Source organism: Poeciliopsis prolifica, unplaced genomic scaffold, assembly GCF_027474105.1.
Source record: "Poeciliopsis prolifica strain line A6 unplaced genomic scaffold, Auburn_PproV2 SCAFFOLD016, whole genome shotgun sequence".
Lineage (NCBI taxonomy): Eukaryota > Metazoa > Chordata > Actinopteri > Cyprinodontiformes > Poeciliidae > Poeciliopsis > Poeciliopsis prolifica.
This window is the reverse complement of record NW_026562391.1, coordinates 7,265,198-7,293,171: the sequence shown is the minus strand read 5'-3', so window position 1 is coordinate 7,293,171 and position 27,974 is coordinate 7,265,198.

The window sequence follows — 27,974 nt, the reverse complement described above, 5'->3', positions numbered from 1 at the left end:
GGAGTTCGATCAAATACGAAGGCTGTAAACGGCCAAAATGGCCTCAAAATTGGACCTTCAATCCAAAATGGCCGACTTCCTGTGATACTTGCACTATGACATTAATTGTAAATTTTGAGCGTCCTGGGGAGCTCTACAAGTGTACCAAATTTCATGTCTCTAGGATAAAGTAAGTGAATAGCAAAGGGTCCTTTGAAAATTTCTAGGTGGCGCTATTGAGCCATTTCTTGTGGGATTTTTGTGATGACCTTAAAAATCAAAATTTTTAAACAGGCTTAAGGCCTCCGCCAAGTTTGGTGAGTTTTCCAATATGATAAGGCCCCCAAAAAGCCCCCCAAAGAGGTGGGAAGAAAAATAATAATAATAATTAAAGCTGCAAGCAGCCTCGAGCGGCCCTCGCAGCCAAGCGCCGCTCCGGCCTATTGGCCACCGCAGAGTACTAGCAACCGCCGCCCGACGCCAGCCACCACAGAAGGTCTCATGCAGTTTTCAGCACCTCCGCCCGCACTGCGGAAGTTGTTGCTCAGTTTCCATCAACGCTGCCCATGTTCCAACACAAAAGTTGTTGCGCAGTTTCCGCGCCCGTCCACCAGGCGGTACGCATCGATGCGTTCGGCTGCGCTCCTTGACGATGCCAAAAAAATGTGCAGATTCATTGGTTTAGCGAGGAAATATAGCTGGCGGATTAATGTAGGGGGCGCAGTGGAGTCAAACTACGTTTCAATGCTGTTTTGCTCTTTAGAGGTCAACAAAGGTCATACGTATTCAATTTGGCGCCTGTCGGATGATCCACGTGTCATTTAGAGCCGATCGCATGCACGTATCGAAGAACTGCAGTTCGTCATTTCTACATCCCAATGCGGTTTGGTCAGCAGCCAGCATTCATAGAGTTCATCATGTTATCGTTTTTAGTCAGTATTCACATCATGAAACCCATATAAATTATAGAATAACAGTAAAATATACAGCAGAAAAAACATGTGACTGCCTCTTAAAAGTGGGCGGGGCTACAGTGAGGTCATCAAGTGACCATGGAAATGTGTTCAGGGCTGTTCTCTAGAAAGACAGAGGAAGTGTGAGGCAGCTGTGATCTTGCATTTGGAAGTCATTTGTTGATGTTTCATGGCAAATAGTGAAAGTTTTACACTAAGCCACACCACATGTTTTAATGTTAACTACAACTGAGATCTAAATGCAACTTTTTTGTGAAATGAGTCAGGAAAATGGTGAAGGGTAAGATGTACCAGTTTAATAAATCGTACTGTTCAGTAATAAACCAAGGGCAATGCACATTAAGAGAGCACAGTTAACTTTCAGCACATTAGAACAATAGCACAGGCTTAATCCCACCCAGTAATTAGGTATTAATCACAGGAAGTGCTGCAACTAAATATTACAACCCCATTGGATCGGTAAAAAGATACTTAGCATTTCTCAGAGCTTTTTTAAACGACATTTTAAACATCTTCTACATAATAACAAACAACTCTGAATGTATGAAACTGGATGTATCACACACACTATTCAGTTTATTGAATTAATAAAGCGCTTCGTTAGCATTAAAAACGTTGCAGGCCTCAGGCATTTGGTTAGCATCCTCCTCATAATAACTGTTCCAAACATGACGGCTTCCAGAACCAGCAGGAAGGAATAAATTACTCACCGCACCGCGAGTTACACTGTTTAAACGAACAGCAATGGGCTCTTTGCACCTGCCGCGCTGACGTCACAACTGTATACCCAATGCGGCTCTTTTTTCCGCTTTCAGTAACTATTACTGCTATAAAAGACAAAGTCGTACTTAAGACACAAATAAAACAATACTATGTACTTTGTTTAAGTTTTTATGAATTTCAAAGCCATCCTCAATTAAGACAGCTTGTAAATATTCGTTGCTACAAGTTAAAGCTACCACTTGAAGCTAACGCCGTACACACCGCTCTAAGCACCGTCTTAATGAGCCATTCACAACAAGCATGCAAAAGTAATAAAACGAAATAACACAGAAATCTTAAGCAACACGGCCATATTTTTCTAAAAGTAATAACTCTGAATCTGAACAGTCAGCTGAACTAGAACTCCGATACCAGAGTAAGCTCTGTGCTCGTTTTTGTTCGTCATACTTCAAGCAAAAACTCTGAACTGTAATCTGCCCCCCCACCCCCTCTCCAGTTAACAATAAACACACGTAATATGCTTGAAAATAAGGCACAAACAGTGTCCGTTAGAATGGCTGAGAAATCTTTAGATAATTAAATAGCAGATTTTTACAAGAAAAATGTCAGAGAATAATCCCTGCTAGCACAAGCTAGCAGGCTTGTGCTAGCAGTTTAGAGAAAATAAAACTCACCTTCATATCTGTGAATGTATAACGAAGCGAACATCTTAAAACTTTTCTCTGGCTTACTTGTTTGGGCTTCGGATCGATGTACATTATTAATTGTTACCTTGGAAAAACATTTGAGCCGCACCGCGGAAGCTGAGGTGCAAGGAGCGCATTAAAACTGCTCCAACTCCGGTCCAACAGAGCCTTCTTGCTCAAAAGCGTGGTTCGGATTTCCAACTCCAAAACACAAGCAAAATGTTGAGCGTAGTCCAGTTCTGTGGCTCCTAAAAGCAAGCAAAATGTTCAGGAAAACTTCGCAGCTCCAGCTGTCGCCGGCCGACTGCTGTGACGTAGCAGCTCCACGACAGTTACACTTAACTGACCAGTAAGGCACAGACAGCTGGAATTCATGCATTTACTTGCGGTATTAAATAACAGTCATTAACAAAACGCTACATTTACTCCGTGTTTTAAGCCAACAAATATTATCTGAGGGCTTACATATAACATTTCAGGTTAAATGTAACCGCTATCCTTTTGGAAATCTCACGGCAAACGCGCTAGAAACGTTTTGACGGCCGTCCGCCGTAGATCTGTTTTCTCATTGATGGAGTACCACTGCCTCCTGCTGGCGCAATACTGGTATTGCGCTAGCAGTACCATTATTGCGCACCAGGGGGCAGCGGTACTCCATCAACCTGACCCATTTTACTCAGCGGAGCTGTCATTTGTGTAGTGAATAAACGTTTTGCTGAATGACGATGTTTGTGTATTATTTCTAGCCAAAATTAATGAATGTTTGTACTATAACCCACAAAATTATTTAAAAAATAAAACTTTAAAAATAAAATTGAGAGCCAAACGTATGGCGATGGCGTTACAGGTCACTTCGCCACGCCGCCATGCCCACCTGCTCCATCGAATCTGGTCGGGGTTGGAATCCTCAATACACCAACATGTCTTCTGTGTCTTGGCACAGTTTCATGTTGATGAGGTCAAAGGGGTCAGATAGCGACCTTTGACAGTAAAACATGACACTTCCTGTTCTCAGGGGGCGTGGCCTAAGTGATGTCATCATTCGACCATAGGGTATTGTAGTAGACCCGATGATGATCAACAACAGTAATTTTGGTACCTGTGTGAGTTTCTGTGTAGGAGATATATTAGTTTATTTTTTTTATGGCGAGTAGGTGAACTTTGACCCCTGCTAACCCCCCTTCAGCATACTCAAAAACTCACCGTTTAGATAACTTTAGATGGGACATGCCTTATGAACAGACTGACCGAGTTTGAAGCCGATCAATCGAAATCCCCAGAAGGAGATAGATCAAATATGAAGGCTGTAAACGGCAAAAATGGGGTCAAAAACCGAACTTGAATCCAAAATGGCCGACTTCCTGTGGGGTTTAGACCATGGCTCCAAGAGACTTTTTTGTACGTCCTGACAAGGTACACATGTGTACAAAGTTTCATATTTGTAGGTTAAAGCATGGCTTGGGGCTGATCATTTAAAGTTTTCTAGGGGGCGCTATAGAGAAATTAGGCCACGCCCACCAAATATTGTGATGGATTCCTGTCGGGGAGTCGATGAGGGTCCATCGTTGTGAATTTGGAGCAGCTGGGACTGAAAATGTGTAATTGAGAGCCAAACGTATGGCGATGGCGTTAGAGGTCACTTCGCCACGCCGCCACGCCCACCTGCTCCATCGAAGCTGGTCGGGGTTGGAATCCTCAATACCCCAACATGTTTTCTGTGTCTGGGCACAGTTTCATGTTGATGAGGTCAAAGGGGTCAGATAGCGACAGTTCACAGTAAAACATTACACTTCCTGTTCTCAGGGGGCGTGGCCTAAGTGATGTCATCATTCGACCATAGGGTATTGTAGGAGACCCGATGATGATCAACAACAGTAATTTTGGTGCCTGTGTGAGTTTCTGTGTAGGAAATATAAGTTTATTTTTTTACGGCGAGTAGGTGAACTTTGACCCCTGCTAACCCCCCTTCAGCATACTCAAAAACTCACCGTTTAGATAACTTTAGATGAGACATGCCTTATGAACAGACTGACCAAGTTTGAAGCCGATCAATCAAAATCCCTAGGAGGAGATAGATCAAATATGAAGGCTGTAAACGGCAAAAATGGGCTCAAAATCCGAACTTCTATCCAAAATGGCCGACTTCCTGTGATACTTGCACTATGACATTAATTGTAAATTTTGAGCGTCTTGGGGAGCTCTACAAGTGTACCAAATTTCATGTCTCTAGGATAAAGTAAGTGAATAGCAAAGGGTCCTTTGAAAATTTCAAGGTGGCGCTATTGAGCCGTTTCTTGTGCGATTTTTGCAATGACCTTAAAATACAAAATTTTGAAACTCCCTTTATGCGTCCGCCAAGTTTGGTGAGTTTTTGAATATGATAAAGCCCTCAAAAAGCCAATTCATTTGGGTGGAAGAATAATAAGAATTAAAGCTGCAAGCAGCCTCGAACGGCCCTCGCAGCCAAGCGCCGCTCCGGCCTATTGCCACCGCGGGGTACTAGCAACCGTCGCCTGACGTCAGCCACCACAGAAGCTCTCACGCAGTTTTCAGCTCCTGCGCCCGCACCGCGGAAGCTGTTGCTCAGTTTCCATCAACGCTGGCCACGTGCTAACACAGAAGTTGTTGCGCAGTTTCCGCGCCCGTCCACCAGGCGGTACGCACTGATGCGTTTGGAGGCGCTCCTTGACGATGCAAAAAATGTGGTGCAGATTCATTGGTTTAGCGAGGAAATATAGCTGGCGGATTAATGTAGGACGCGCAGTGGAGCCAAAATATATTTCAATGCTGTTGTTCTCTTTAGAGGTCAACAAAGGTCATACGTATCCAATTTGGCGTCAGTCGGAAGATCCACGTGTAATTTACAGCCGATCATATGCACATGGCGAAGTACTACAGTTCGTCATTTTTCATCATTTTCAGATGTGTTTCTAAAGCACTCTATTTCATTGTTGGAGTAATACTTACTCAGAGTGGTGAATTACTGAAATGGTTTGTAAGAAGTAAGAAAACGCTACATTTACTGCATGATTTAATTCAACAAAAATTATCTGAGACATTTCTATCCTTTTAGAAATTTCATGGCAACGCTCTCACAAAGTTTTCGCGCCCATCCGCCCATGGATCTGTCATTGGTGGAGGAACACTGACACCTACTGGCGAAATACTGATATTGTTCTTCATCCTGTTTATCTGCTGTTTCATTTGTGGAGCAATACTGACCCCAAGTGGCGAATTACTGAAATGGTTTATAAACACCAAAAATAGGATCAAAATCTGAACTTCAATCTAAAATGGCCGACTTCCTCTGGAGTTTAGACCATGGCTCCAAGAGACTTTTTTGTAAGTCCTGACATGGTACACACGTGTACAAAGTTTCGTTTGTAGGCTAAAGCATGGCTTGGGGCTGATCATTTAAATTTTCTAGGGGGCGCTATAGAGAAATTAGGCCACACCCTACAAATATTGTGATGGATTCCTGTCGGGGAGTGGATGAAGATCCATCCTTGTGAGTTTGGAGCAGCTGCGCCCAAAAATGTGGAATTGAGAGCCAAACGTATGGCGATGGCGTTACAGGTCACTTCGTCACGCCGCCACGCCCAGCTGCTCCATCGAAGCTGGTCGGGTTGGAATCCTCAACACACCAACATGTCTTTTGTGTCTGGGCACAGTTTCATGTTGATGAGGTCAAGGGGTCAGATAGCGACCGTTCAGAGTAAAACATGACACTTCCTTTTCTCAGGGGGCGTGGCCTAAGTGATGTCATCATTCGACCATACGGTATTGTAGGACACCCGATAATGATCAATCACAGTAACTTTGGTGCCTCTGTGAGTTTCTGTGTAGGAAATACAGCAGTTTATGTTTTTATGGCGAGTAGGTGAACTTTGACCCCTGCTAAGCCTCCTTCAGCATTCTCAAAAACTCACCGTTTTGATAACTTTAGATGGGACATGCCTTATGAACAGACTGACCGAGTTTGAAGCCGATCAATCGAAATCCCTAGGAGGAGTTCGATCAAATACGGAGGCTGTAAACGGCAAAAATGGGGTCAAAATCTGAACTTCAATCTAAAATGGCCGACTTCCTGTGGGGTTTAGACCATGGCTCCAAGAGACTTTTTTGTAAGTCCTGACAAGGTACACATGTGTACAACGTTTCGTAATTGTAGGTTAAAGCATGGCTTGGGGCTGATCATTTAAAGTTTTCTAGGGGGCGCTATAGAGAAATTAGGCCACGCCCACCAAATATTGTGATGGATTCCTGTCGGGGAGTGGATGAAGATCCATCCTTGTGAGGTTGGAGCAGCTGGAACAGAAACTGTGGAATTGAGAGCAAAACGTATGGCGATGGCGTTACAGGTCACTTCGCCACGCCGCCACGCCCACCTGCTCCATCGAAGCTGGTCGGGGTTGGAATCCTCAACACACCAACATGTCTTCTGTATCTGGGCACAGTTTCATGTTGATGAGTCAAAGGGGTCAGATAGTGAAAGTTCACAGTAAAACATTACACTTCCTGTTCTCAGGGGGCGTGGCCAAAGTGATGTCATCATTCGACCATAGGGTATTGTAGGACACCCAATGTTGATCAATCATAGAAACTTTGGTGCCTCTGTGAGTTTCTGTGTAGGAGATATAGCAGTTTATTTTTTTACGGCGAGTAGGTGAACTTTGACCCCTGCTAACCCCCCTTCAGCATACTCAAAAACTCACCATTTTGATAACTTTAGATGGGACATGCCTTATGAACAGACTGACCGAGTTTGAAGCCGATCAATCGAAATCCCTAGGAGGAGTTCGATCAAATACGAAGGCTGTAAACGGCAAAAATGGCCTCAAAATTGGACCTTCAATCCAAAATGGCTGTCTTCCTGTGATACTTGCACTATGACCTTAATTGTAAATTTTGAGCGTCCTGGGGAGCTCTACAAGTGTAAACCAAATTTCATGTCTCTAGGATAAAGTAAGTGAATAGCAAAGGGTCCTTTGAAAATTTGTAGGTGGCGCTATTGAGCCATTTCTTGTGGGATTTTGTGATGACCTTAAAAATCAAAATTTTTAAACAGGCTTAAGGCCTCCGCCAAGTTTGGTGAGTTTTCCAATATGATAAGGCCCCCAAAAAGCCCCCCAAAGAGGTGGGAAGAAAAATAATAATAATAATAAACAATAGGAAAACAATAGGCCTTCGCAGCGCTTAGCTGCTCGGGCCTAATAAGAAACAGTAGGAAAACAATAGGCCTTCGCAGCGCTTAGCTGCTCGGGCCTAATAATAATAATAATAATAATAATAATAAACAGTACAGATACAATAGGCCTTCGCAGCGCTTAGCTGCTCGGGCCTAATAATAATTAAAGCTGCAAGCAGCCTCGAACGGCCCTCGCAGCCAAGCGCCGCTCCGGCCTATTGCCACCGCGGGGTACTAGCAACCGTCGCCTCACGTCAGCCACACAGAAGCTCTCACGCAGTTTTCAGCTCCTCCGCCCGCACCGCGGAAGCTGTTGCTCAGTTTCCATCAACGCTGGCCACGTGCTAACACAGAAGTTGTTGCGCAGTTTCCGCGCCCGTCCACCAGGCGGTACGCACTGATGCGTTCGGAGGCGCTCCTTGACGATGCAAAAAATGTGGTGCAGATTCATTGGTTTAGCGAGGAAATATAGCTGGCGGATTAATGTAGGACGCGCAGTGGAGTCAAAATATATTTCAATGCTGTTGTTCTCTTTAGAGGTCAACAAAGGTCATACGTATCCAATTTGGCGTCAGTCGGATGATCCACGTGTCATTTACGGCCGATCATATGCACATGGCGAGTACTACAGTTCGTCATTTTCATCATCTTCAGCTGTGTTTCTAAAGCACTCTATTTCATTGTTGGAGTAATACTTAGTCAGAGTGGCGAATTACTGAAATGGTTTGTAAGAAGTAAGAAAACGCTACATTTACTGCATGATTTAATTCAACAAAAATTATCTGAGACATTTCTATCCTTTTAGAAATTTCATGGCAACGCTCTCACAAAGTTTTCACGCCCATCCGCCCGTGGATCTGTTTGTCATCGGTGGAGGAACACTGACACCTCCTGGCGAAATACTGATATTGTTCTTCATCCTGTTTATCTGCTGTTTCATTTGTGGAGCAATACTTACCCCAAGTGGCGAATTACTGAAATGGTTTATAAACGGCAAAAATGGGATGAAAATCTGAACTTCAATCAAAAATGCCGACTTCCTCTGGGGTTTTAGACCATGGCTCCAAGAGACTTTTTTGTAAGTCCTGACATGGTACACACGTGTACAAAGTTTCGTAATTGTAGGTTAAAGCATGGCTTGGGGCTGATCATTTAAAATTTTCTAGGGGGCGCTATAGAGAAATTAGGCCACACCCTACAAATATTGTGATGGATTCCTGTCGGGGAGTGGATGAAGATCCATCCTTGTGAGTTTGGAGCAGCTGCGCCCAAAAATGTGGAATTGAGAGCCAAACGTATGGCGATGGCGTTACAGGTGACTTCACCACGCCGCCACGCCCAGCTGCTCCATCGAAGCTGGTCGGGGTTGGAATCCTCAACACACCAACATGTCTTCTGTGTCTGGGCACAGTTTCATGTTGATGAGGTCAAAGGGGTCAGATAGCGACCATTCACAGTAAAACATGACACTTCCTTTTCTCAGGGGGCGTGGCCTAAGTGATGTCATCATTCGACCATAGGGTATTGTAGGACACCCGATGATGATCAATCACAGAAACTTTGGTGCCTCTGTGAGTTTCTGTGTAGGAGATATAGCAGTTTATTTTTTATGGGGAGTAGGTGAACTTTGACCCCTGCTAACCCCCCTTCAGCATTCTCAAAAACTCACCGTTTTGATAACTTCAGATGGGACATGCCTTATTAACGGACTGACCGAGTTTGAAGACGATCAATCAAAATCCCTAGGAGGAGTTCGATCAAATACGGAGGCTGTAAACGGCAAAAATGGGGTCAAAATCTGAACTTCAATCTAAAATGGCCGACTTCCTGTGGGGTTTAGACCATGGCTCCAAGAGACTTTTTTGTAAGTCCTGACAAGGTACACATGTGTACAAAGTTTCGTAATTGTAGGTTAAAGCATGGCTTGGGGCTGATCATTTAAAGTTTTCTAGGGGGCGCTATAGAGAAATTAGGCCACGCCCCACAAATATTGTGATGGATTCCTGTCGGGGAGTTGATGGCGATCCATCCTTGTGAGTTTACAGCAGCTGGGCCCGAAAATGTGGAATTGAGAGCCAAACGTATGGCGATGGCGTTAGAGGTCACTTTGCCACGCCGCCACGCCCACCTGCTCCATCGAATCTGGTCGTGGTTGGAATCCTCAACACACCAACATGTTTTCTGTGTCTGGGCACAGTTTCATGTTGATGAGGTCAAAGGGGTCAGATAGCGACAGTTCACAGTAAAACATTACACTTCCTGTTCTCAGGGGGCGTGGCCTAAGTGATGTCATCATTCGACCATAGGGTATTGTAGGACACACCGATGATGATCAATCACAGTAACTTTGGTGCCTCTGTGAGTTTCTGTGTAGGAGATATAGCAGTTTATTTTTTTCTGGCGAGTAGGTGAACTTTGACCCCTGCTAACCCCCTTCAGCATACTCAAAAACTCACAGTTTTGATAACTTTAGATGGGACATGCCTTATGAACAGACTGACCGAGTTTGAAGCCGATCAATCGAAATCCCTAGGAGGAGTTCGATCAAATACGAAGGCTGTAAACGGCAAAAATGGGGTGAAAATTTGACCTTCAATCCAAAATGGCTGACTTCCTGTGATACTTGCACTATGACATTAATTGTAAATTTTGAGCATCTTGGGGAGCTCTACAAGTGTACCAAATTTCATGTCTCTACGATGAAGTAAGTGAATAGCAAAGGGTCCTTTGAAAATTTCTAGGTGGCGCTATTGAGCCATTTCTTATGGGATTTTTGCGATGACCTTAAAATACAAAATTTTGAAACTCCCTTTACGCGTCCGCCAAGTTTGGTGAGTTTTGAATATGATAAAGCCCCCAAAAAGGCCCCTCTTTAGGGGGGCAGAATAATAATAATAATAATTAAAGCTGCAAGCAGCCTCGAACGGCCCTCGCAGCCAAGCGCCGCTCCGGCCTATTGCCACCGCGGGGTACTAGCAACCGTCGCCTCACGTCAGCCACCACAGAAGCTCTCACGCAGTTTTCAGCTCCTCCGCCCGCACCGCGGAAGCTGTTGCTCAGTTTCCATCAACGCTGGCCACGTGCTAACACAGAAGTTGTTGCGCAGTTTCCGCGCCCGTCCACCAGGCGGTATGCACTGATGCGTTTGGAGGCGCTCCTTGACGATGCAAAAAATGTGGTGCAGATTCATTGGTTTAGCGAGGAAATATAGCTGGTGGATTAATGTAGGACGCGCAGTGGAGCCAAAATATATTTCAATGCTGTTGTTCTCTTTAGAGGTCAACAAAGGTCATACGTATCCAATTTGGCGTCAGTCGGAAGATCCACGTGTAATTTACAGCCGATCATATGCACATGGCGAAGTACTACAGTTCGTCATTTTTCATCATTTTCAGCTGTGTTTCTAAAGCACTCTATTTCATTGTTGGAGTAATTCTTACTCAGAGTGGCGAATTACTGAAATGGTTTGTAAGAAGTAAGAAAACGCTACATTTACTGCATGATTTAATTCAACAAAAATTATCTGAGACATTTATATCCTTTTAGAAATTTCATGGCAACGCTCTCACAAAGTTTTCGCGCCCATCCGCCCATGGATCTGTCATTGGTGGAGGAACACTGACACCTACTGGCAAAATACTGATATTGTTCTTCATCCTGTTTATCTGCTGTTTCATTTGTGGAGCAATACTGACCCCAAGTGGCGAATTACTGAAATGGTTTATAAACACCAAAAATAGGATCAAAATCTGAACTTCAGTCTAAAATGGCCGACTTCCTCTGGGGTTTAGACCATGGCTCCAAGAGACTTTTTTGTAAGTCCTGACATGGTACACACGTGTACAAAAGTTTCGTAATTGTAGGCTAAAGCATGGCTTGGGGCTGTTCTTTTAAAATTTTCTAGGGGGCACTATAGAGAAATTAGGCCACACACTACAAATATTGTGATGGATTCCTGTCGGGGAGTGGATGAAGATCCATCCTTGTGAGTTTGGAGCAGCTGCGCCCAAAAATGTGGAATTGAGAGCCAAACGTATGGCGATGGCGTTACAGGTCACTTCGCCACGCCGCCACGCCCAGCTGCTCCATCGAAGCTGGTCGGGGTTGGAATCCTCAACACACCAACATGTCTTCTGTGTCTGGGCACAGTTTCATGTTGATGAGGTCAAAGGGGTCAGGTAGCGACCTTTCAGAGTAAAACATGACACTTCCTTTTCTCAGGGGGCGTGGCCTAAGTGATGTCATCATTCGACCATAGGGTATTGTAGGACACCCGATGATGATCAATCACAGTAACTTTGGTGCCTCTGTGAGTTTCTGTGTAGGAGATATAGCAGTTTATGTTTTTATGGCGTGTAGGTGAACTTTGACCCCTGCTAAACCCCTTTCAGCATTCTCAAAAACTCACCGTTTTGATAACTTCAGATGGGACATGCCTTATTAACGGACTGACCGAGTTTGAAGACGATCAATCAAAATCCCTAGGAGGAGTTCGATCAAATACGGAGGCTGTAAACGGCAAAAATGGGTCAAAATCCAAACTTTAATCCAAAATGGCTGACTTCCTGTGGGGTTTAGACCATGGCTCCAAGAGACTTTTTTGTAAGTCCTGACATCATACACATGTGTACAAAGTTTCGTAATTGTAGGTTAAAGCATGGCTTGGGGCTGATCATTTAAAATTTTCTAGGGGGCGCTATAGAGAAATTAGGCCACACCCTACAAATATTGTGATGGATTCCTGTCGGGGAGTGGATGAAGATCCATCCTTGTGAGTTTGGAGCAGCTGCGCACAAAAATGTGGAATTGAGAGCCAAACGTATGGCGATGGCGTTAGAGGTCACTTCGCCACGCTACCACGCCCAGCTGCTCCATCGAAGCTGGTCGGGGTTGGAATCCTCAATACACCAACATGTCTTCTGTGTCTGGGCACAGTTTCATGTTGATGAGGTCAAAGGGGTCAGATAGCGACCTTTCACAGTAAAACATGACACTTCCTGTTCTCAGGGGGCGTGGCCTAAGTGATGTCATCATTCAACCATAGGGTATTGTAGAACACCCGATGATGATCAATCACAGAAACTTTGGTGCCTCTGTGAGTTTCTGTGTAGGAAATATAGCAGTTTATTTTTTTATGGCGAGTAGGTGAACTTTGACCCCTGCTAACCCCCCTTCAGCATACTCAAAAACTCACCGTTTTGATAACTTTAGATGGGACATGCCTTATGAACAGACTGACCGAGTTTGAAGCCGATCAATCGAAATCCCTAGGAGGAGTTCGATCAAATACGGAGGCTGTAAATGGCAAAAATGGCCTCAAAATTGGACCTTCAATCCAAAATGGCCGACTTCCTGTGATACTTGCACTATGACATTAATTGTAAATTTTGAGCATCTTGGGGAGCTCTACAAGTGTACCAAATTTCATGTCTCTAGGATAAAGTAAGTGAATAGCAAAGGGTCCTTTGAAAATTTCTAGGTGGCGCTATTGAGCCATTTTTTATGGGATTTTTGCAATGACCTTAAAATACAAAATTTTGAAACTCCCTTCACGCGTCCGCCAAGTTTGGTGAGTTTTTGAAAATGATAAAGCCCCCAAAAAGGCCCCTCTTTAGGGGGGCAGAATAATAATAATAATTAAAGCTGCAAGCAGCCTCGAACGGCCCTCGCAGCCAAGCGCCGCTCCGGCCTATTGCCACCGCGGGGTACGAGCAACCGCCGCCTCACGCCAGCCACCACTGAATCTCTCACGCAGTTTTCAGCACCTCCGCCCGCACCACGGAAGCTGTTGCTCAGTTTAAACTTCTCCAACTCCGGTCCAACAGAGCCTTCTTGCTCAAAAGCGTGGTTCGGATTTGCAACTCCAAAATCCAAGCAAAATGTTGAGCGTAGTCCAGTTCTGTGGCTCCAAAAAGCAGGCAAAATGTTCAGGAAAACTTGGCAGCTCCAGCTGTCGCCGGCTGACTGTTATTACGTAGCGTCGATCTGTTTTCTCATTGATGGAGTACCACTGCCTCCTGCTGGGGCAATACTGGTATTGCACTAGCAGTACCAGTATATCGCCACAAGGTGCCAGTGGTACTCCATCAACACTGACCCCAGTGTGTTCTTACTTCGCTGTGTCATAAGTTTTGCTGAATGACTTTGTTTGTATTATTTCTAGCAAAAATGAATGAATGTTTGTACTTTAACCCACAAAAAAAACATATATATATAAATAAAAAGTTATAATAATGTATATTTAAATAATTAAAAACAACATAACCTATGGGCTGCTGTTTTCTAGGGGGCGGTATAGAGAAATTAGGCCACGCCCTACAAATATTGTGATGGATTCTAGTCGGGGAGTGGATAAATATTCATCCTTGTGAGTTTGCAGCAGCTGAGCCCGAAAATGTGGTATTGAGAGCCAAACGTATGGCGATGGCGTTACAGGTAACTTCGCCACGCCGCCATGCCCACCTGCTCTATCGTAGCTGGTCGGGGTTGGAATCCTCAATACACCAACATGTCTTCTGTGTCTGGGCACAGTTTCATGTTGATGAGGTCAAAGGGGTCAGATAGCGAACGTTCACAGTAAAACATTACACTTCCTGTTCTCAGGGGGCGTGGCCTAAGTGATGTCATTATTCGACCATAGGGTATTCTGGGAGACCCGATGATGATCAATCACTCAAACTTTGGTTCCTCTGTGAGTTTCTGTGTAGGAGATATAGCAGTTTATTTTTTATGGGGAGTAGGTGAACTTTGACCCCTGCCAACCCCTCTTCAGCATACTCAAAAACTCACCGTTTTGATAACTTTAGATGGGACATGCTTTGTCAACAGACTGACCGAGTTTGAAGCCGATCAATCGAAATCCCTGGGAGAAGTTCGATCAAATACGAAGGCTATAAACGACAAAAATGGGTCAAAATTCGAACTTCAATCTAAAATGGCCGACTTCCTGTGGGGTTTAGACCATGGCTCTAAGAGACTTTTTTGTAAGTCCTGACAAGGTACACACGTGTACAAAGTTTCGTAATTGTAGGTTAAAGCATGGCTTGGGGCTGATCATTTAAAGTTTTCTAGGTGGCGCTATAGAGAAATTAGGCCACGCCCACCAAATATTGTGATGGATTCCTGTCGGGAGTAGATGAGGGTCCATCCTTGTGAATTTGGAGCAGCTGTGCCCGAAATTGTGGAATTGAGAGCCAAACGTATGGCGATGGCGTTACAGGTCACTTCGCCACGCCGCCACGCCCACCTGCTGCACTGAAGCTGGTCGGGGTTGGAGTCCACAATACACCAACATGTCTTCGGTGTCTGGGCACAGTTTCATGTTGATGAGGTCAAAGGGGTCAGATAGCGACTGTTGACAGTAAAACATGACACTTCCTGTTCTCAGGGGGCGTGGCCTAAGTGATGTCATCACTTGACCATAGGATATTGTAGGAGACCCGATGATGATCAATCACAGTAACTTTGGTGCCTCTGTGAGTTTCTGTGTAGGAGATATAGCAGTTTCTTTTTTTATGGCGAGTAGGTGAACTTTGACCCCTGCTAACCCCCCTTCAGCATACTCAAAAACTCACCGTTTTGATAACTTTAGATGGGACATGCCTTCTGAACAGACTGACCGAGTTTGAAGCTGATCAATCGAAATCCCTAGGAGGAGTTCGATCAAATACGAAGGCTGTAAACGGCAAAAATGGGGTGAAAATTTGACCTTCAATCCAAAATGGCTGACTTCCTGTGATACTTGCACTATGACATTAATTGTAAATTTTGAGCATCTTGGGGAGCTCTACAAGTGTACCAAATTTCATGTCTCTAGGATAAAGTAAGTGAATAGCAAAGGGTCCTTTGAAAATTTCTAGGTGGCGCTATTGAGCCATTTCTTATGGGATTTTTGCGATGACCTTAAAATACAAAATTTTGAAACTCCCTTTACGCGTCCGCCAAGTTTGGTGAGTTTTTGAATATGATAAAGCCCCCAAAAAGGCCCCTCTTTAGGGGGGCAGAATAATAATTAAAGCTGCAAGCAGCCTCGAGCGGCCCTCGCAGCCAAGCGCCGCTCCGGCCTATTGCCACCGCAGGGTACTAGCAACCGCCGCCCGACGCCAGCCACCACAGATACTCTCAGCAGTTTTCAGCACCTCCGCCCGCACCGCGGAAACTGTTGCTCCGTTTCCATCAACGCTCCCCACGTTCCAACACAGAAGTCATTGCGCGGTTTCCGCCCCGTCCACCAGGCGGTACGCATCGATGCGTTCGGCGGCACTTCCTGACGACGCACAAAAAATGTGGTGCAGATTCGTTGATATAGCGAGGAGATATAGCTGGTGTATTAATGTAGTTGGCGCAGTGGAGTCAAAATACATTTCAATGTTGTTGGGGTGTTTAGAGGTCAACAAAGGTCATACATATCCAATTTGGCGCCAGTCGGATGATCAACGTATCATTTAGAGCCTATCATATGCACATGGTGAAGAACTGCAGTTCGCCATTTCTACACCCCAATGCGGTTTGGTCAGCAGCCAGCATTCACAGAGTTCATCATCTTATCGTTTTAAGTCAGTATTCACATGATGAAACCCATATATATGATAGAATAACAGTAAAACTCACAGGAGAAAAAACTGGTGATTGCCTTTGAAAAGTGGGCGGGGCTAGGGTGATTTCATCAAGTGACCATGGAAATGTGTTCAGGATTGTTCTATAGAGAAACACAGGAAGTGTGATGCAGCTGTGATCTTGCATTTGGAAGTTTTTTAATGTTTATGTTTCATGGCAAATAGTGAAAGTTTTACACTAAGCCACGCCCACATGCTTGATGTTAACTACAACTGAGATCTAAATGCAGTGCAACTTTAACATTTTCCTAAAATGAGTCAGAAAAATGGTAAAGGTTAAGATGTATCAGTTTAAAACCCTTCTGATCAGTAATAAACCGAGGGCAATGCACATTCAGAGAGCACAGTTAACTTTCAGTACATTAGAACAAAAGCACAGGTTTAATCTCTCTCAATAATTAGGTATTAATCACAGCAAGTGGTCCAAGTAAATATTACAACCCCAATGTATCAGTCTTAAGAACTCAGAACGTTGTAAGATTGTCGCTCCCAACAATCGTAACCGATCCTGTAGTGTGTGGTGTGTTACGACTGATCGAGTTCAGTCGGTGGAACGTCGGGACCGCTTTGATCTAAAATCGGGGATATTGACTGTCTTTAATCATCTTTGCTCATTCATCCAATCTCTGTGGTGTTCCTCCGACTTTTTTTTTATCTTTTAATGAAAGATAATTATAAAATTATTGCACAGAGTACATCTGGTTGAGAAGCACATTCCAATCTTTGGTTGAAATGGCGCATTTGATTTTATTCTGCAGTCATAATACAATTTTAAACAATATAATAAGTTTGAAAGGAGCTGGAATAGGCTACGTTAAGCTTTCGCGGTCAGTTGGGGAGAAAGGATAACTCCCATTTGATTTTCTAAAAACATTGAAAACAGTATTTTTTATGAAAAAAAAACTCACCTCCATGTTGCGATGCAACAAATATAATCCTTGCTTACGATATATCCAGTTCTTAATCCAAGGCTTTGATTTTTGGTTACGTCTTTTTTGGGTTAAAATAAGTCCGCAAACTAAAGTTACCAATTCAACGTCGTTGTCCATGTTTGTTTGTTTACTCCAAATTCAGCTGTGGTAGTGCAGAATTTTAATTTGAAGGTATTTCGTAGCTGGTATTAGAATGTGTTCGAGTGAAACCTCACACTCTTAGAACGAACCCGTTACACCTACGATTTTAAATAGGCTAGTGTGTGTTCTCTCACGTTTTCAGAATTGGCCGACTTTTCTAAAATCGTGTAGTGTGAACTGAGCTTCACTCACCGCATCTCCAGTTACCACTTTTAAGACGAACGGCAATAAAACTCCTCTCCAACAGACCGTTCCGGCTCATGAGCGTCATTCGGGTCTGCAGCTCCAAAACCGAAGCAAACGTTAGCGTGGTCCGGTTCTGTGGCTCCATAAACCAGGCATAATGTTCAGGAAAACTTAGCTGCTCCAACAGTTTAGCAAAAAAAAATGTACAGTCCACAGCGTAATGCGCCGAACCTCAACCATGTACGGTCTCCTGCCGACTGCCAGTACGTACAGTAAGTATTAGCACAGCTACAGTACGTGCAGTCCTTCTCAACCAATTTGCTTAAATTTGTTTTTGCCCTTGACTGGCCATTAAGGCAGAGACGAGGGAAATGATGCATTTACTTGCGGTAGGAAATAACAGTCATTAACAAAACGCTACATTTACTCCGTGTTTAAGCCAACAAAAATTATCTTAGGGCTTACATATAACATTTCAGGTTAAATGTAATCGCTGTCCTTTTGGAAATCTCACGGCAGACGCGCTGGAAACGTTTTTTCACGGCCGTCCGAAAAAAACCGAACTTGATCTGTTTTCTCATTGATGGAGTACCAGTGACTCCTGCTGGCGCAATAATGGTATTGCGCCAGCAGTACCACTATTGCGCCACCAGGGGACAGTCGTACTCCATCAACACTGACCAGAATGTGTTACTCAGCAGAGCTGAGTAACACAATAAAAGTTTTGCTGAATGACGATGTTTGTATTATTTATAGCCAAAATTAATGAATGTTTGTACTCTAACCCACAAAACAAATTATTAAAAAAATAAAACTTTAAAAATAAAATTGAGAGCCAAACGTATGGCAATGGCGTTACAGGTCACTTCGCCACGCCGCCACGCCCACCTGCTCCATCGAAGCTGGTCAGGGTTGGAATCCTCAATACACCAACATGTCTTCTGTGTCTGGGCACAGTTTCATGTTGATGAGGTCAAAGGGGTCAGATAGCGACCATTGACAGTAAAACATGACACTTCCTGTTCTCAGGGGGCGTGGCCTAAGTGATGTCATCATTCGACCATAGGGTATTGTAGTAGACCCGATGATGATCAACAACAGTAATTTTGGTACCTGTGTGAGTTTCTGTGTAGGAGATATAACAGTTATTTTTTTACGGCGAGTAGGTGAACTTTGACCCCTGCTAACCCCCCTTCAGCATACTCAAAAACTCACCGTTTAGATAACTTTAGATGAGACATGCCTTATGAACAGACTGACCGAGTTTGAAGCCGATCAATCGAAATCCCTAGGAGGAGATAGATCAAATATGAAGGCTGTAAACGGCAAAAATGGGGTCAAAAACCGAACTTGAATCCAAAATGGCCGACTTCCTGTGGGGTTTAGACCATGGCTCAAGAGACTTTTTTGTACGTCTGACAAGGTACACATGTGTACAAAGTTTCGTATTTGTAGGTTAAAGCATGGCTTGGGGCTGATCATTTAAAGTTTTCTAGGGGCGCTATAGAGAAATTAGGCTACGCCCACCAAATATTGTGATGGATTCCTGTTGGGGAGTGGATGAGGGTCCATCCTTATGAGTTTGCAGCAGCTGGGCCCGAAAATGTGGAATTGAGAGCCAAACGTATGGCGATGGCGTTACAGGTCACTTCGCCACGCCGCCACGCCCACCTGCTCCATCGAAGCTGGTCGGGGTTGGAATCCTCAATACACCAACATGTTTTCTGTGTCTGGGCACAGTTTCATGTTGATGAGGTCAAAGGGGTCAGATAGCGACAGTTCACAGTAAAACATTACACTTCCTGTTCTCAGGGGGCGTGGCCTAAGTGATGTCATCATTCGACCATAGGGTATTGTAGGAGACCCGATGATGATCAATCACAGAAACTTTGATGCTTCTGTGAGTTTCTGTGTAGGAGATATAGCAGTTTATTTATTTATGGCGAGTAGGTGAACTTTGACCCCTGCTGACCCCCCTTCAGCATACTCAAAAACTCACCGTTTAGATAACTTTAGATGGGACATGCCTTATGAACAGACTGACCAAGTTTGAAGTCGATCAATCAAAATCCGTAGGAGGAGATAGATCAAATACAAAGGCTGTAAAAGGCAAAAATCGGCAAAAAATAGGGTCAAAATGGGAACTTCAATCAGAAATGGCTGACTTCCTGTGATACTTGCACTATGACATTAATTATAAATTTTGAGCGTCTTGGGGAGCTCTACAAGTGTACCAAATTTCATGTCTCTACGATGAAGTAAGTGAATAGCAGAGGGTAAAAAGGGTGTTTTTACAATTTCTAGGTGGCGCCGTAGAGCCATTTCTGTTGCAATTTTGCGACGACTTTAAAATACGTAAATTTTAAACAGGCTTAAGGCCTCCGCCAAGTTTGGTGAGTTTTTGAATATGATAAAGCCCCCAAAAAGCCAATTCATTTGGGTGGAAGAATAATAATAATAATAATAATAATAAACAATAGGAAAACAATAGGCCTTCGCAGCGCTTAGCTGCTCGGGCCTAATAATAAGAAACAGTAGGAAAACAATAGGCCTTCGCAGCGCTTAGCTGCTCGGGCCTAATTAAAGCTGCAAGCAGCCTCGAACGGCCCTCGCAGCCAAGCGCGGCTCCGGCCTATTGCCACCGCTGGGTACGAGCAACCACCGCCTCAGGCCAGCCACCACAGAAGCTCTCACGCAGTTTTCAGCGCCTCCCCCGCACCGCGGAAGCTGTTGCTCAGTTTCCATCAACGCTGCGCACGTGCTAAGACAGACGTTGTTACGCAGTTTCCGCGCCCGTCCACCAGGCGGTACGCATCTATGCGTTCGGCGGCTATCCTTCAAGATGCAAAAAAATGTAGTATAGATTCATTGATTTAGCGAGGAAATATAGCTGGCGGATTAATGTAGAGGCGCAGTGAGTCAAAATACATTTCAATGCTGTTTTGCTGTTTAGAGGTCAACAAAGGTCATACGTATCCAATTTGGCGCCAGTCCGATGATCCACGTGTCATTTAGAGCCGATCATATGCACGTGGCGAAGTAATGCATTTCGTCATTTCTACACCCCAATGCGGTTCGGTCAGCAGCCAGCATTCATAGAGTTCATCATGTTATCGTTTTTAGTCAGTATTCACATGATGAAACCCATAATTTATAGAATAACAGTAAAAACATACAGCAGAAAAACATGTGACTGCCTCTTAAAAGTGGGCGGGGCTACAGTGACCTCACTTGATGACCATTTCCATGGTCATCAAGTGACCATGGAAATGTGTTCAGGGCTGTTCTCTAGAAAGACAGAGGAAGTGTGATGATGCAGCTGTGATCTTGCATTTGGAAGTCATTTAATGTTGATGTTTCATGGTAAATAGTGAAAGTTTTACACTAAGCCACACCCACATGCTTATGTTAACTACAATGAGATCTAAATGCAGTGCAACTTTAACGTTATCGTGAAATGAGCCACGAAAATGGTGAAGGTTAAGATGTATCAGTTTTAATAAACCGCACTGTTCAGTAATAAACCAAGGGCAATGCACAATAACAGAGCACAGTTAACTTTCAGCACTTTAGAACATAGCACAGGCTGAATCCCATCCATTAATTAGGTATTATCACAGGAAGTGCTGCAACTAAATATTACAAACCCCAATGGATCGGTAAAAAGATACTTAGCATTTTCTCAGAGCTCTTTCAAACGACATTTTAAACATCTTCTATACATAATAACAAACAACTCTCAATGTATGAAACTGGATGTATCACACACACTATTCAGTTTATTGAATTAGTAAAGCGCTTCGTTAGCATTAAAACGTTGCAGGCCTCAGGCATTGGCTTAGCATCCTCCTCAGAATAACTGTTCCAAAACATGACGGCTTCCAGAACCAGCAGGAAGGAATAAATTACTCACCGCACCGCGAGTTACGACTGTTTAAACGAACAGCAATGGGCTCTTTGCACCTGCCGCGCTGACGTCACAACTGTATACCGAATGCGGCTCTTTTTTCCACTTTCAGAAACTATAACTGCTATAAAAGACAAAGTCCTACTTAAGACACAAATAAAACAATACTATGTACTTTGTTTTAAGTTTTTATGGATTTCCAAGCGATCCTCAATTAAGACAGCTTGTAAATATTTGTTGCTACAAGTTAAAGCTACCACTTGAAGCTAACGCCGTACACACCGCTCTAAACACTGTCTTAATGAGCCATTCACAACAAGCATGCAAAAGTAATAAAACAAAATAACACAGAAATCTTAAGCAACACGGCCATATTTTTCTAAAAGTAATAACTCTGAATCTGAACAGTCAGCTGAACTAGAACTCCGATACCAGAGTAAGCTCTGTGCTCGTTTTTCTTCGTCATACTTCAAGCAAAAACTCTGAACTGTAATCTGTCCCCCCCCCCTCCACGCTGCTTTATTGTCGTTAACAATAAACACACGTAATATGCTTGAAAATAAGGCACAAACAGTGTCCGTTAGAATGGCTGAGAAATCTTTAGATAATTAAATAGCAGATTTTTCCTAGAAAGCTAGCAGGCTTGTGCTAGCAGTTTAAAGAAAATAAAACTCACCTTCATATCTGTGAATGTATAAAAGAGGCGAACATCTTAAAACCTTTCTTTGCCTTACTTGTTGGGGTTTCGGATCGATGTACATTATTAATTTACCTTGGAAAAACATTTCAGCCGTTATTCCCGAACGTGTAAGCTGAGGTGCAAAGAGCCCATTAAACTTCTCCAACTCCGGTCCAACAGAGCCTTCTTGCTCCAAAGCGTGGTTCGGATTTGCAACTCAAAATCCAAGCAAATGTTGAGCGTAGTCCAGTTCTGTGGCTCCAAAAAGCAACACAAAATGTTGAGCGTAGTCCAGTTCTGTGGCTCCAAAAAGCAAACAAAATGTTCAGGAAAACTTTGCAGCTCCAGCTGTCGCCGGCTGACTGTTATTACGTAGCGTCGATCTGTTTTCTCATTGATGGAGTACCACTGCCTCCTGCTGTCGCAATACTGGTATTGCACTAGCAGTACCAGTATTTCTCCACAAGGTGCCAGTGGTACTCCATCAACACTGACCCCAGTGTGTTCTTACTTCGCTGTGTCATAAGTTTTGCTGAATGACTTTGTTTGTATTATTTCTAGCAAAAATGAATGAATGTTTGTACTTTAACCCACAAAATAAGTTATAATAATGTATATTAAAATAATTAATAACAACATAACCTATGGGCTGCTGTTTTCTAGGGGGCGCTATAGAGAAATTAGGCCACGCCCTACAAATATTGTGATGGATTCCAGTCGGGGAGTGGATAAATATTCATCCTTGTGAGTTTGCAGCAGCTGAGCCCGAAAATGTGGTATTGAGAGCCAAACGTATGGCGATGGCGTTACAGGTAACTTCGCCACGCCGCCATGCCCACCTGCTCTATCGTAGCTGGTCGGGGTTGGAATCCTCAATACACCAACATGTCTTCGGTGTCTGGGCACAGTTTCATGTTGATGAGGTCAAAGGGGTCGGATAGCGAATGTTCACAGTAAAACATTACACTTCCTGTTCTCAGGGGGCGTGGCCTAAGTGATGTCATCATTCGACCATAGGGTAATGTAGGAGACCCGATGATGATCAATCACAGAAACTTTGGTGCCTCTGTGAGTTTCTGTGTAGGAGATATAGCAGTTTATGTTTTTATGGCGAGTAGGTGAACTTTGACCCCTGCTAACCCCCCTTCAGCATACTCAAAAACTCACCGTTTAGATAACTTTAGATGAGACATGCCTTATGAACAGACTGACCGAGTTTGAAGCCGATCAATCGAAATCCCTAGGAGGAGATAGATCAAATATGAAGGCTGTAAACTGCAAAAATGGGGTCAGAAACCGAAACTTGAATCCAAAATGGCTGACTTCCTGTGGGGTTTAGACCATGGCTCCAAGAGACTTTTTGTACGTCCTGACAAGGTACACATGTGTACAAAGTTTCGTATTTGTAGTTAAAGCATGGCTTGGGGCTGATCATTTAAAGTTTTCTAGGGGGCGCTATAGAGAAATTAGGCTACGCCCACCAAATATTGTGATGGATTCCTGTTGGGGAGTGGATGAGGGTCCATCCTTATGAGTTTGCAGCAGCTGGGCCCGAAAATGTGGAATTGAGAGCCAAACGTATGGCGATGGCGTTACAGGTGACTTCGCCACGCCACCACGCCCACCTGCTCCATCGAAGCTGGTCGGGGTTAGAATCCTCAATACACCAACATGTTTTCTGTGTCTGGGCACAGTTTCATGTTGATGAGGTCAAAGGGGTCAGATAGCGACAGTTCACAGTAAAACATTACACTTCCTGTTCTCAGGGGGCGTGGCCTAAGTGATGTCATCATTCGACCATAGGGTATTGTAGAAGACCCGATGATGATCAATCACAGAAACTTTGATGCTTCTGTGAGTTTCAGTGTAAGAGATATAGCAGTTTTTTTTTTTATGGCGAGTAGGTGAACTTTGACCTGCAACCCCCCTTCAGCATACTCAAAAACTCACCGTTTAGATAACTTTAGATGGGACATGCCTTGATGACTGAAACAGAGGAGACAATACGAGTAAACAAAATCAAAATCTAGGAGGAGATAGATCAAATACAAAGGCTGTAAACGGCAAAAATCGGCAAAAATGGGGTCAAAATGGGACTTCAATCAAAAATGGCTGACTTCCTGTGATACTTGCACTATGACATTAATTGTAAATTTTGAGCGTCTTGGGGAGTTCTACAAGTGTACCAAATTTCATGTGTCTACGATAAAGTAAGTGAATAGCAGAGGGTAAAAAAGGGTGTTTTTCCAATTTCTAGGTGGCGCCGTAGAGACATTTCTGTTGCAATTTTTGCTACGACTTTAAAATACGTAAATTTTAAACAGGCTTAAGGCCTCCGCCAAGTTTGGTGAGTTTTTGAATATGATAAAGCCCCCAAAAAGCCAATTCATTTGGAGGGAGAATCATAATAATAATAATAATAATTAAAGCTGCAAGCAGCCTCGAGCGGCCCTCGCAGCCAAGCGCCGCTCCGGCCTATTGCCACCGCAGGGTACTAGCAACCGCCGCCCGACGCCAGCCACCACAGATACTCTCAGCAGTTTTCAGCACCTTCGCCCGCACCGCGGAAACTGTTGCTTCGTTTCCATCAACGCTCCCCACGTTCTAACACAGAAGTCGTTGCGCGGTTTCCGCGCCCGTCCACCAGGCGGTACGCATCGATGCGTTCGGCGGCACTTCCTGACGACGCACAAAAAATGTGGTGCAGATTCGTTGATATAGCGAGGAGATATAGCTGGCGTATTAATGTAGTTGGCGCAGTGGAGTCAAAATACATTTCAATGTGTTGGGGTGTTTAGAGGTCAACAAAGGTCATACATATCCAATTTGGCGCCAGTCGGATGATCAACGTATCATTTAGAGCCTATCATATGCACATGGTGAAGAACTGCAGTTCGCCATTTCTACACCCCAATGCGGTTTGGTCAGCAGCCAGCATTCACAGAGTTCATCATCTTGTCGTTTTAAGTCAGTATTCACATGATGAAACAAATATATATGATAGAATAACAGTAAAACTCACAGGAGAAAAAACTGGTGATTGCCTTTGAAAAGTGGGCGGGGCTAGGGTGATTTCATCAAGTGACCATGGAAATGTGTTCAGGATTGTTCTATAGAGAAACACAGGAAGTGTGATGCAGCTGTGATCTTGCATTTGGAAGTTTTTTAATGTTTATGTTTCATGGCAAATAGTGAAAGTTTTACACTAAGCCACACCCACATGCTTTGATGTTAACTGCAACTGAAATGCAGTGCAACTTTAACATTTTCCTAAAATGAGTCAGGAAAATGGTAAAGGTTAAGATGTATCAGTTTAATAAACCCTTCTGATCAGTAATAAACCAAGGGCAATGCACATTCAGAGAGCACAGTTAACTTTCAGTACATTAGAACAAAAGCACAGGTTTAATCTCTCTCAATAATTAGGTATTAATCACAGCAAGTGGTCCAAGTAAATATTACAACCCCAATGTATCAGTCTTAAGAACTCAGAACGTTGTAAGATTGTCGCTCTCAACAATCGTAACCGATCATCCTGTAGTGTGTGGTGTGTTACGACCGATCGGGTCCAGTCGGTGGAACATCGGGACCGCTTTGATCTAAAATCGGGGATATTGACTGTCTTTAATCATCTTTGCTCATTCATCCAATCTCTGTGGTGTTCCTCCGACTTTTTTTTTTATCTTTTAATGAAAGATAATTATAAAATTATTGCACAGAGTACATCTGGTTGAGAAGCACATTCCAATCTTTGGTTGAAATGGCGCATTTGATTTTATTCTGCAGTCATAATACAATTTTAAACAATATAATAAGTTTCAATGAAAGGAGCTGGAATAGGCTACGTTAAGCTTTCGCGGTCAGTTGGGAGAAAGGATAACTCCCATTTGATTTTCTAAAAACATTGAAAACAGTATTTTTATGAAAAAAAAAACTCACCTCCATGTTGCGATGCAACAAATATAATTGCTTACGATATCTCCAGTTCTTAATCCAAGGCTTTGATTTTGGTTACGTTTTTTGGGTTAAAATAAGTCCGCAAACTAAAGTTACCACTTCAACGTCGTTGTCCATGTTTGTTTGTTTACTCCAAATTCAGCTGTGGTAGTGCAGAATTTTAATTTGAAGGTATTTCGCAGCTGGTATTAGAATGTGTTCGAGTGAAACCTCACACTCTTAGAACGAACCCGTTACACCTACGATTTTAAATAGGCTAGTGTGTGTTCTCTCACGTTTTCAGAATTGGCCGACTTTTCTAAAATCGTGTAGTGTGAACTGAGCTTCACTCACCGCATCTCCAGTTACCACTTTTAAGACGAACGGCAATAAAACTCCTCTCCAACAGACAGTTCCGGCTCATGAGCGTCATTCGGGTCTGCAGCTCCAAAACCGAAGCAAACGTTAGCGTGGTCCGGTTCTGTGGCTCCATAAACCAGGCATAATGTTCAGGAAAACTTAGCTGCTCCAACAGTTTAGCAAAAAAAATGTACAGTCCACAGCGTAATGCGCCGAACCTCAACCATGTACGATCTCCTGCCGACTGCCAGTACTTACAGTAAGTATTAGCACAGCTACAGTACGTGCAGTCCTTCTCAACCAATCAAATTGCTTAAATTTGTTTTTGCCCTTGACTGGCCATTAAGGCAGAGACGAGGGAAATGATGCATTTACTTGCGGTAGGAAATAACAGTCATTAACAAAACGCTACATTTACTCCGTGTTTTAAGCCAACAAAAATTATCTTAGGGCTTACATATAACATTTCAGGTTAAATGTAATCGCTGTCCTTTTGGAAATCTCACGGCAGACGCGCTGGAAACGTTTTCACGGCCGTCCGAAAAAAACGAACTTGATTTGTTTTCTCATTGATGGAGTACCAGTGACTCCTGCTGGCGCAATAATGGTATTGCGCCAGAGTACCAGTATTGCGCCACCAGGGGCCAGTCGTACTCCATCAACACTGACCTGGTAACCTTTATTATTATTAACACATTCTGGTAACACAATGAGTAACCTTTATTGTGTTACTCAGCGGAGCTGAGTAACACAATAAAGGTTTTGCTGAATGACGATGTTTGTATTATTTCTAGCCAAAATTAATGAATGTTTGTACTCTAACCCACAAAACAAAATTATTAAAAAAAATAAAACTTTAAAAATAAAATTGAGAGCCAAACGTATGGCAATGGCGTTACAGGTCACTTCGCCACGCCGCCACGCCCACCTGCTCCATCGAAGCTGGTCGGGTTGGAATCCTCAATACACCAACATGTCTTCTGTGACTGGGCACAGTTTCATGTTGATGAGGTCAAAGGGGTCAGATAGCGACCATTGACAGTAAAACATGACACTTCCTGTTCTCAGGGGGCGTGGCCTAAGTGATGTCATCATTCGACCATAAGGTATTGTAGTAGACCCGATGATGATCAACAACAGTAATTTTGGTACCTGTGTGTGTTTCTGTGTAGGAGATATAACAGTTATTTTTTACGGCGAGTAGGTGAACTTTGACCCCTGCTAACCCCCCTTCAGCATACTCAAAAACTCACCGTTTAGATAACTTTAGATGAGACATGCCTTATGAACAGACTGACCGAGTTTGAAGCCGATCAATCAAAATCCCTAGGAGGAGATAGATCAAATATGAAGGCTGTAAATGGCAAAAATGGGGTCAAAAACCGAACTTGAATCCAAAATGGCCGACTTCCTGTGGGGTTTAGACCATGGCTCCAAGAGACTTTTTTGTACGTCCTGACAAGGTACACATGTGTACAAAGTTTCGTATTGTAGGTTAAAGCATGGCTTGGGGCTGATCATTTAAAGTTTTCTAGGGGGCGCTATAGAGAAATTAGGCTACGCCCACCAAATATTGTGATGGATTCCTGTTGGGGAGTGGTTGAGGGTACATCCTTATGAGTTTGCAGCAGCTGGGCCTGAAAATGTGGAATTGAGAGCCAAACGTAT